At 36.2% G+C, this 12,505-nt stretch overlaps 1 protein-coding gene across 3 annotated transcripts in view; it reads right to left on the reverse strand.

Annotated features, from left to right (window-relative positions):
* LOC145676476 (protein lethal(2)essential for life-like) overlaps positions 1 to 12,144 on the reverse strand; it is a 62,178-nt gene extending 50,034 nt beyond the window's left edge. The window contains exon 1 of one of the 3 annotated variants that reach the window (XM_081747287.1): positions 11,990 to 12,144. The gene's annotated coding sequence lies outside the window, so the exon portion shown is untranslated. Of the gene's footprint in view, positions 1 to 11,798; positions 11,823 to 11,989 lie in introns of those variants that run through there. The other 2 variants (XM_081747282.1, XM_081747292.1) reach the window with 2 other exon arrangements.
* Between the last annotated feature and the right edge of the window lie 361 nt (positions 12,145 to 12,505).

Here is a 12,505-nt window from a genome sequence, read left to right on the forward strand (position 1 = left end):
TTATGGAGTAGATTTCGATGCTAGAAGCAGATGGTTGACATTGCTCGTGGGGACAGAAAAAAAAAAATGTTTGAAGGTAGCAAAAATTTCACCAAAGTTGGCAAAATTGCAAGTGAATTGCGCAATTCCTATTGGACCAATATACGAATTTTGGCCCTCCACCGAAACATACAACTTTATACTCTTTCTGCTATTGCGATTTTGTTACTAAGTACACTCGTTTCTCTACAATAAAACTTTTAATTTGACATATTTTTCAGTTTTTCGAGCAATCCGAGAGGGCAGCCATTTTGGAAGGCTGTATATCGAAGAAAAAAATTTTTCAGCAAAAAGAAAACATATGGGTCTAATAATATCGCATGTAGATCCTATATTTAAAAAGAAAAAAAAAATGAAATCTGAGACTATGATGGGGACCAATTATGGTTTGCCTGGACTATTTGAAATGGAATCGGTCGTAATGTATCTCGTCACGAAAATTTTGTTTCATCTCATCTCGTGTATGTCTTTTTGTTCCATGACGTAAAATTTACCATATTATTATTATTACCGGTATTATTAAAATCGGTGTATAAATATTTAAGATCTACCAATCCTCTGTTGATGGTGTGATTAAACTCGGTGAAAAGTAAGAAAATAAATGCATCTCTCAATATGAGAAATGTGTGTGCTTGTGTGAGCTCTCTCGTCGGTACATAAATAGCGTACACGCCTCCTACGTGGGATACACGGCGCGAGCTCATCTTCGAATCCTACACTAAGCTGTACATTCACATTTCATATAGCCTTTCAGCTGAAAGCGACGCTAGTCTCAAACTTAACTAATTAACAATTTCTGTAAAGTTTTCTGATTTTCATGAAACATGTTTTATGTATGAGTCTGTGCTTGTATGTTCCATTTGAAATTTAAGAACTATCCATATTGCTTGGAATTGAGATCAGTCAAGGATTAGAGTTAAATTCACTGTTATTTTTTTTAAAAGCATACACTCTCTTTAACTGTTCACAAGCCCATCAATATATTGTTACTCATTAAAATACGTTAATAACACATCCATTCCAAAGGAGAGATCGAAGAACATCCTAAATATCAAGGCAAAATTTATCACGCATAATGGAATTTCATAGTGGCTACATAACTATAGTGGTTTTCAAAGCTAAACCAAGTTTTCTTATCAGCAGTAAATCTGTCATATGGTTGTTAGCGGCCATGTGCGGTTTGTCAACCAGTTGGGTGTTGCCGGTATTACAAAAGCTTAGCTGCTCTCCCTGTCGCCAGGGTAAACAATAAAGTCTCCAACTATTTTTATCTGACTGTTGCAAACCAATAAGCAGATACATAAAACCAGAATAACCATTTAAAATAGGGATAAAATACGTACAGGTCATTCAACAAGTAATTTTCTCTCCTATGAATATAATAATAATAATAATAATAATAATAATATGATAGTTTTTACGTCCGAGCCATTTCGGGCTACTGTGCATTTACGGTAATGCTCGGAAAATAGAATAGAAACTGGACCGCACGTTAGACCGATATTGTATTTTTACCCGTATGAATCGGGTTTGCCCGATTGAACCGTATTAATAGGGATGACCTGATAATCCCGTTTTTATGAAAACAAGCTTAGTCTGTCATTATTGTAAATGACGTGTTGTTTCACTTTATTATCATAACACAAATTGTTCTAATTATCATGTACGAACTCATAACGAGTCTATCGGTTCAAACGGTCCAAACAGGCCAAACACGGGTCAAACGAGTTTATCAGGTCTAAGGATCGAGTAAACCAAACGCAATGGGTATCGGGCGGGTACAGTTTACCCGAAAAGTTCAAGCACTAATTATAGGTTAAAGTCAATACTTAAGAGCTCTAACTGTTTGCATTCACTTTTTTCTTTCTTTTTTTTAGGTACCCGACCAACGAACTTACGGATACATAAATATAAATGCTCAAATCTAAATTATATTATTGCAATGAGCATCAACGTGATTTACTATTAGGAGTTAGCGTAATGCACTAATGTTAGTCTTTTATAAATATTATTATTCGACAAGCCATCTATCTATAATGACAATTTAGAACTTTCTTTAAAAAAAAGAAATTATTAAAAAGCATTCTATTAAGTACCTAAATCCTCATATGTATTAATGAATGCAGGTTAATATCTGAGTAATAAAGCTATCATTATTAATTTCCTGTGTATAGTATTCTAATTTGTAGTTTGTCCAGTTTTTATATACGTGACGAATCACATTAGAAAGAAAGTGATCAATTATATATTGACCTGTATAACTATATCTTAAAGTTAGAAATAATATACTTACAGGCAGAGCAGATAAACAGACAGAATCTTTATTAAGCCTATTACTAATATTACATATTATTATTAGCAATAATAATAATGATAACTAAATTCCTGGCGCAACAGCCTTTACAAGGCCTGGACTTATGGCACTCATTTCTGTGGGGTAATGTGTTTAGAGGTCTCCACGGGCTCGGGCTACTATGATAACCGTAATGGGGTTAGCCATACTGAGAGCTTTATACAGTTCTACCTGAGTTGGAGCGGCAACGCCGGAATCTAGTTACAATGAAGGATTTATGGTAGGGACAAGTAAACCCTTAGATCTTGACCTTCGAGGAAAAAATTGGTTATGTTTTGTCGCGAGCTATAACTGCATTCACTTATTAGCATATTACTTACTGTCACCTTACTATCATCATAAGTTTTTTTTTAAGCTTTGTGACATTCCTTGTTTCAATCCCGAGGTCTTAGAATGTTTTTATCCTTTCAACGAAAAATCAGTTGGTATTAATTTCTCCAAATTGAAATTTTAATAATTGTCACGTCGAACAACTATAGTATGACTACATAGCTCTCTGAAATTAAATACATAATGAGGTGACAGCGAAAACAAGAATTTCCGCTGGCGCTACATTACTACAATTATATAGCGATTGCTTGTTTCTTCGGACTAAGTTCCATATTTGGACGATTATTCTGGTTGTTTAATTTGTTTCATTTATCACTATTACCATTAGAATGGTACCATAAAATAAAGAAAAAAGTTACTCTCTTTTAGTCATTCAAAAATACCAAAAATAATTCCCAAGACTTAAGACGACTTTAGATTTATAGTGTTACAAAAAACTATAAAATAATAATGTTATTAGGTATTGTGTCAAGCGCGCATCCAGACATTTTTGTTGAAGAGTTCGAAATCGAAAGACTGGATGAGGTCTGGATCGAGTGGGCCTCTCGTAAACGTGCCACTGGTATAGACAAAACACAAGTACGGTACATTATTAAAAAGAAGTACGAAGTTCTTAGGTTCTTGGTCTGAATCCGGTGGAGCCCTTTTTGGATGCACCCTTGACTATCGCTAACAGAACTGCTACAAAGTCTGAAGATTCCCTACGCGGTGATCTGCTAATATTTTAGCACTAAAATAAAATGTATTCTCTTTAATAACATATATCAATTATAATTATTTTTCTCTTCTTGTCATACCCTTCGTCGTATTCGTTATAATACAACTTCTCCAGAACGCACTTAACGCTCTTCTTCTTCTTCTCTTACCTATTTTTGCCAACACTAACACGAGCAGCTGGATGGAATTCTCTTCTTTTACTCTTTCATTTTCAGATTAGCTTTCCGTCAACCATGGCCTGAACATAGCACTAGGCATTTTTCTTATCTTTATCGAATAAGGGAGAGAAAGAAGAAAATTTAATACTATAGCAATGTTCTGGTGTCACGACGAAAATCATTTAAAGAAGATTAATTAGGACGACCTATATTCTGGTGTAGAATTTTATAAAAATAATCGATGTAATGTAACTATGTAATAAAGTAATTAAATATAATGTAATAAAATGCAAAATATAATTAAACTATTTATAAATTTTTGATCTTTTGTTGCCTTATCTTTTATGTTAATGAGAAAGTTAGATACTTCTACATCATACATTTCAGGTATTATTATTTGATTAGAATTCAAGAGTATTTTGTACAGATTAAAATTCCATCCTTCTTTTTCAATAGATGTATTCATGTTTATAACTTTAAAAGAATGCACACTCCAAAATAGGGAAGGGGAAAACGAATACATAAACCAATATTCCTGCATATGGTTCATTCCTCTCCAAAGGAAGAAGGAAGATTTTCCCCACTCAAAGTTTCAAATAACAAAACAACACAAACCATTCGGAGTTTCTACGCTATTTTTATTTTTCGCCAAAACTTTTCTCAAGTGACAGAGAAAAATACTCACCCCTCTAGCCGAGAATTGTCAGCTAGCTTGAATTTCTTGGCAACACTTGATTTCGGAGAAAATATCTGTTTCACTACCATGTAGCAGCAAGGTTGGAAAAAAACCCTGGCTTTTTTGAAAAAGCCCAACCCACCTGGGCCCATATGGGTTTTTTCGGGTTTAATCGGATTTTCGAAACATTTCAATGTCTTTGGGATAAAAGTGTTAAAATGTGATTGACATTTCAAGTTTGTCATTGTCACAACTTGCAAATGTTTTCATCTCACTGCTGTTTTGAAAAAATGGCCGCCATTTTGAAATTTTAAATTCGATCGCCGGGAAAATATATACAGCAAATTTAGCATATCTCGTGCTTCCGCCGTCAAAACTTAATCTTAAAAGACTGAAAATTGTGCTTCGTAGCGTAGATACTCGTTGTTTTGAGAAAATGGACGCCATTTTGATATTTTACGTTGATATGCCGCCAAAATCTATACAAGAAATTTAGTGTGTCTCATGCTTGTACTCTGAATATTTTAACATAAAAGGTCGAAAGTTGTGCCCTGTAGTGTGTGTGGTAGGGGCAGACAAACGAGTTGAGTTGATTTTGTGTTTAACGTCCCTTTCAGCAGCGAGGCTATATAAGACGGGACCTACTGATTAACGTGGAATCCGAACCACATGAGCTCCCTCCGGGAAGCAAACTCGGGTCCCACGCCAAAGACGCGTACACTAACCGCATAGCCATGAAGGAGCTCGGCATACAAACGAACAAACGTAGATCAAGTAATCCAGACGCCTGTCTGACGTTCGCCAAATATGAATACCAAAAGGGGTCTATTAATTTAAAACACAGATACAATTCATGTTGTATGAAATAAATAAATGTTTCAAAATGTGTTATATGAAATTAACATCTTCCAGCGTAAAATAAATAGTTTTATTGTTGAAGTATTAATTTCCGATCTTTCTGCTTAATTCGGGAATTTACCGATCACTTCTTTCACGATGTGTAGTCAAAACTTCCACTAGTACGGAAATTTGAACTCAGCACTTGAAATAGTAAGCGTTACATAGTCTTCGGAACCCCGAGCATTAAGCTTCTTAAATTTGACAAGAATGTTTACGTTATTGCTGGTGTTTGTTCTACAGAATGCTTATTTGAAGAGTGGCAACTAATGACTGAACTAAATTGTTATTGTTGGAAAACCAAATTTTAGTTGAAGAAACTTGTATTTTACATCAAAGGTAAGAAATAATACTAATAGTTTTACTAATTTATTCACATATGTATTATTAGTACCGGCACCTATGACCTTAAACCAGTCAAACGTATGAGTGATAACGTCCCTCGGTGTCGCCGAGTGAACGAGCACACTATTCACGGAAAGTATTTTCTAAAGAATAAAATTATTTATTTTACTTCAAATAGGCTATAAGCATAATCCGTACATTAATTTGTTCTATAACTATCTCAAGCTCAGGTTAGTTTTTTAAATTCATTTCGTGCATTCATAACTTTATAAAGGTCTTACGTTGAATGTTGTTGTATATCTAGGGCTGTGCGATATGTCGATATCCGATATCGTCGATATCGATATTCGATATTGGTGTTTCACACTTCTTCGAAAAAATTGCGGCGGGTCCCTTTTTGGCTCGCGATAGTAGCTGCGTTTGCATTTCTTAACCGAATGAAACCAAACTGCACGATACTCGTATGAGGCAGAAAAGCGCCCCGTTTCATGAGTCAAATTAATGTAAGGCTTGGGGACTATGCTTCCCAACATTCCATGTTAATATTTAATTTCCTCTTTTGACTTCATTTCTTAACAGAATGAAGCCCAATTTACAGAGGATTAGTATGGGTTAAAAAAATTTGGTTCCTTTTGAAGATAGTCCAAATCTGCGGCGGTGGGGTAGGGATGTTTCTACGTCTACTTAATCCACCTAAATATTGTTATTTACTATCGGCTACACTTCACCGAATCAAACCAAACTTTGTGCAAAAATTGTATTGGGCACAAATGATGTTCCTTTCGAAGATAAAGCCAAAACCAGTGCAGAGCTGGAAAGCTATGCCTCCAAAATATTTCTCATCATTAACATGGCTGCATTCCTTAACCGAGTCAACTTGATATGCTCACTACATATTAATGTTTGTGCTGTATTGCCATTGCGAGTGTAGAATCAAATGCCAGTGCTAATATTTGTTTAAATCTAAACAGACAGGGAAACAAGAATTTACTAGTTTTTTTGTGCAAAGTAGTAATTTTCCATTTATTTGTATGTGGTTACTAGATGTAAGTTGAGCAACATAACTCACCCTACTAAAACAAACAAAAGCCTCCATTCTGTCATTTCACTACACAGACCTACATATTCTGTTTAGGTAGTATTAACACTTCCCTATTTCTTTGGATTTGCTTAAGTATTAGAATATGCATTATTAGGTGCACTGTTATTAGGAATGACTTAGAACCTTTCTAAATTGATTTCATAAGCAGAACTGAATAATAGTATAAGACGTAAGCTTTAGCCTAAATTTAATGAAAACATCAACACTTTTAGATATGAGTTTGCACAAAACCAATAAGAAGAAACCTCTTAAGTTTATGTGGGAGATGTCACGTCTTTGCCTAAAGCTCTTTAATACAAAAAGATTATCAATTTAATAATAACATGAAAGAGATCTCGATAGATCGCTTGCTTTTTTTTAATTGGATACTAAAATAGAGTCCAAGTGTTAAATTTGTAAGCCAACGGATTAACTTAGAAGAACACAAACACACACATCAGACAATACAAAGAAAAATGAACAATAACTGTCTTGTTTAGAAATATGCCTATTAACACTGAGTATTCAACTAGAAATGTATGATGCATTGAAGTTCATGACACTGCTATTTAGGAACGAGCTCTTTTGTTCATGGGAAAAAAATTAGTTGTATCGCATGTTCTGCACTAACTGTAACTGAAGTATGAGCATCAGTTACGATATTGCATCCACAACTAAATACTCTTTCCGATAGAACACTGGTACGTACACAAATACTTACGAGCCAGAAGAGCTAATTTTGGAAATTCACTGTCATGAGATTTCTTCCAGTGAAGGAGGTTTTCTTCCATATCTGTAGGCAGTGGTGCTATTCTAATTTTTGGTAACTGGTTATATATATATGAGAGAGAGATAGTAGATGGATACATAGAAAGATACCTCTCTCCAGTGGCGTAACTAAGGGTTTGGGAACCACCCCGCAGACAACGTGGAATGGAGCCACTTTTCTACGTCCTACATCACAATTTGGGGGCCCCGTGATGGTCTGGGCCCCCCGCAATGCGGGGGTCTGCGGGGCCCTTATTTACGCCTCTCTCTCTCTCTCTCTCTCTTAGGAAGCAAATCATACAAGATAGACAAAGGCAAATTTTTCACTGCATGCCACAAGTGACAAGTAGAGACCTACACAGCAACCCAATATAAGGTGGTGTGACGAAATTAGGTAGCACTGCGAATATCTTGGAAACGAATTATCCAAAATATATGTTTGTCAAGAAGTATTGGAAACACCTTAACCCAGCAATGGATCAACAATTATTGATAATGGTATGTATGCGTTTCAAATGTAAATAACCCTCACCACTGCACTCATGTGATCCCAGTCATTCTTGATATCTAACCAGTCCATTTCAAAAATTAAGAAAAAATCGCTTATACCTTATTCTGAGAGATCATATATCTAACCCTGTAGCTGTAAGAATTTCTAAGAACAAAGCTAAACAAACTGCAACTTGCTCGTTCTTGGGTATAACTGAATAAAATTTACTGTTATGCCTGGTTATAACAAACTCGAAATATATTAACAATCGGTTCTAGCGAACCGGCTGAATAGCACCACTGTCTGTAGATGGCATTGAAAGATATGCATCGATTTCCTGTTGCAGTGAGGCATCAAATGATTAGCACAAAAGAGAAACGGGGATTTCCCGATTTTGCTTTTGTTGATCGGGTACGTTATTCGTCCATATCTGAAATAAAATGGAATTTTTGAGATTTACGTCCAACAATTATGCCGGTTAGGCTAAAGGAGACAGTGATAATGAGAAATGAATGAAATTTGTGAAATGAAGAAAGTGGGAGGAAACGGGAGAACCCCGAGGAAACCGCAAGAGCAAGGTTTCAACCCGGGACCTCATGCACCAAAGGTGAACGCTCTACCACTGAGCCACCACGCCCTCTATCGTCCATATCTGGATCAAGCATTGTTTGTGCGTGAGCTTAAAATACAACACACGCACGTGTTATGCTATAGAAAGAACTCTCTCTCTCTCAAACGCATACCGCCAAACGTGCACATTCACAAATGCATATACATGAAATAAACACCTACACACAAATAAAACACGCATATTCTATGTCACCGTGTTTCACTCTCATTATTTCCGCAATGATGACCAATATGATAACTGAGAAAGACAATTCAATGAATATTTTTATTAACTTTTTCGGAGAAAGGAGTGCTGGATTAGAAGGAACACAAGTCTGTTTTCTGTGACTAACAAGTATTCTGAAAAAAAAATGAAATTTTAAGTTTCACGTCCCACAGTTATGCCGGTTAGGCTAAAGGAGACGGTGATTATGAGAAATGAGTGAAATGGTGGAATGAAGAAAGTGGGAGGAAACGGGAGAACCCCGCGAAAACCCACGAGCACGGTGTTTGTCCACCACAAAGTCCACAAGGCGCGAGCTGGGATCGAACCAGGGAAGTATTCTGAGATATCCCCCATTGAAACGTTTTGAGACCAGATTGTTTATATCAACATGAATGAAATGAAATGAAATCTTTCAGTTTTACGTCCCACGATTATGCCGGTTAGGCTAAAGGAGACGGTGTTTATGAGAAATGAATGAAATGGTGGAATGAAGAAAGTGGGAGGAAACGGGAGAACCCCGAGAAAACCCACGCACACGGCGTTTGTCCACCACAAAGTTCACTTGGCGGGGGCTGGGATCGAACCCGGAACCCCAAGCACCAGAGGTAAACGCTCTACCACCGAGCCACCGCGGCCCCCATCAACATGAATATTTAAGACCAATCAATATGTTGAATATCCATATTTGATGTTGTCGATATCAATATTGGATGTTGTCGATATCGATATTTGATGTCGATATCGATATTCAATATTGTCGATATCGATATATCTATTCGATATCGATATCAGAAAAATATCGAATGTCGATATCGCACAGCCCTATGTATACCTTAACGTGAAAGCCTCTACTTCGCCCAAGGAAAGTTTAAAAACTGATAAAAATCACTTTCAATGTGATCACCTTAGTTGTACCAATAATAGGCACTACTCGAGCAGACGGTTCTACCCAATTTTCAGTTATTACATTTTCCGGTTTCTTTATGCAGAACATGCTGTAAATGTAGAGCTAGTGCATAAACCACAAACCAACTTGTGTTAGGTGGCCACAAAAGCGCGAATGTCATCTAACCGATTCAGAGCAGGGCGCAACAGGGGGCCCCAGCGGAGCGAGGTGGTGCGTCCGTAGGGAGCAGGCACGTCAGAAATGGGAGCATACACATCAACGAGAATAAGTGGATAGTATCCGAAATAATTTGTACATTCAAACACACTTACCCGCTACGAGGAGAAATTCGTCTGTTCTGAATTTTTACTTCTTTTCCACACTTTGCACGATTCATATTACGTTTCAACATACCATGACGGTGCATAAATTTTATATGACGCTCTTTAAAACACAATTTTTCGTAATGAAACTGTATATTTGCATTATATCCACTACTAACATTAAGAGAACATTCCCGTCATTTATTTCCAACTTCTTCGCATTCTTGTATTCCTCCGCCTTCCGCTTCAGTAAATTGTTACATTTAGAATACGTTCACTACCATTCAAAATGTACTTCAATATGATATCCAATAACAGAAATTATTTATATTCACACTTTTCTTCTTTTACGAAAAGGGTTTCACATCGTATTTTACTTATAAATTTTGTTTTCTGTAGAACCGTCTGCTCGAGTGAACCCCAATAATATACTAACAAATAGCTTAAAAACCGTGCTGGGTTTTTTTCATATGGGTCCAACCTGAAAAAACCCACAGGGTTTTTTTCGGGCTGGGCCCACTTGGGCAAACCCTGTGTAGTGGGAGGAAAAGGCTGATAGGTCAATCTTCCATACCTCCCCCTAAAGTTTTTAAGGTTTTTCACCCAGTCTACCCACTGCTCCCTGCGGACGCATCCCCGCCTGAGCCTACCAGCTTCGCCATGTTCTGATTTAGATAGCATTCGTGCTTTCTAGTAGCCAGCTAACACACGTTGGTTTGTTTTCTACACTGTAGTATTTATGGCATACTTCCGGACCCTGTATTCATACGCGAATCATAAAAGAATTCTAATTTTTCAAGAATTATTTCTATTGGCGCACTATAACTTAGTCTATGCTAAGTGAAAGTATTATCATGTCTCCTAACGCAAATATTTTAGAGGACCAGAAGAAAAAAATAGTGAAAGTTAAAATTTTTCAACATTTCGAAAGACGTTCTTAAAACTTAACCTACACATTTGCCAACTGGCAATTGTGAATTATATTACTACTCAAACTATGAAATCAATTACATCATCGGATCACATTCTAGTTAATCTACACATCATAAAAAAGTAGTTTACATAAAAACTGTCCAAATTATAAAAAGGAAGTTAGTAAATTAATCGTCATTGATAAGTTTAAACCTTTGAGGCACTGATCAGGTATACATGAGAACCCCCTGATCTGCGTTTCTTCTGTGTTCTATTACCACTTCTACATGAAATACCATAAATTTTCTACGTAGTGCAATAGTAAGAAGTATCCATGTGCACAAGACATGCGATATGCGTTAAATTCTCCCTCACCCCCACACACAGTCATAGATAAAGTACAAGGGCACTACACATGCAGATATAAAGTACAGGTACGTTCTTTCAGTCGGTAAGTAAATAAAAGTCGTTTTGTTACCCCCTTTGTAAGTTCGTACATACTCAATGAATAATCCCTAAAAGTACGAGCGTCCTGCTCCTTCGGGAACTGATGCAGCTTCATGTATAATATCCGGCTTAACTTTAGAGGTACCGTATCCCTCGAGCTTCAAATCCACAAAAAAGCAGTTAAAACATTACAAGGTTTTAGGTTACCGTACGTTACCCGGTAAAATTAGAAGTGACTAGTCTTGGTTCTCCTAAAAGCTTCAATTATCACTTAAATTCAGTAATCCGTGGTTCCCATAAAAATTTAATAGATCCTCTCATTATCCTTCTATAATTCCGTAAAACTCAATACGGAAATATCATATTCAACGCACTGATTCGCCATCCTATAAGACTACCATGCTACCATGAATCATCGAAGCCTTCCGCGTATTGCAAAGTATGCCCACTTCTACACATCTTTTCTCCTATTCAACGTAACTTTACTGCCAAACTTACACACTTTAACCTCACATAAGAACTCTAAATCATAATTTCTTACCTAAGTTCTCCCTAAATTTTCCTAATTTTTATAAAAACGGAGGGGCATCTCTAAACTTAAACCATTTTTTGTATTCAAATGACTATTTTCAATCATTACTAAATAATATACTCTTCCTGATTGTAATGTTTATACTATTTCCAATACGATATGCAAGTAGTGCTCTCATTCCAGACAGTTAAAATATTTACCTTTTTTAAAAACAAAACCTGTAGATAAGTATCTTCACCCAACGTAAAAAGTGATTGTCTTTTCCAGCCCGCTCCAGTTAGGTCAAGGTCGCTCGATAAATGCTAGGTTGGATCGTTGGATGTTCAGTTTATTTATGGAAATATCATCGTACCTTTCGGTAAGGTACGCGAAAGTTCTGCTACATTTCCGTACAGTGTTTCCAACCAATATATATTTATGATAATTGAAGTTTCTAGTTTATGGGCTTGCGTACGTAGAAAACATGATTGGGTGATTGTCAGAATTATCTTTTGTCCTGCAGTTGACCCTACAGTTACGGTACATTTCATTACTTGTTTTAATGATATATAATATTTTAATAATATATGTCTTAATAATTTATATTTAACCAAGGATCTTGTAAAATACAAGATCCTTGTATTTAACATATACATATGACTAGAGAAATCGATCAACTATCGACCAGATATTTACCTTACCATTCGTCAAATACTCGAAAAGAATTAAGAATACAA

Source organism: Thermobia domestica, chromosome 2 (assembly GCF_964235325.1).
Source record: "Thermobia domestica chromosome 2, izTheDome1.hap1.1, whole genome shotgun sequence".
Taxonomy (NCBI): Eukaryota; Metazoa; Arthropoda; class Insecta; order Zygentoma; family Lepismatidae; genus Thermobia; species Thermobia domestica.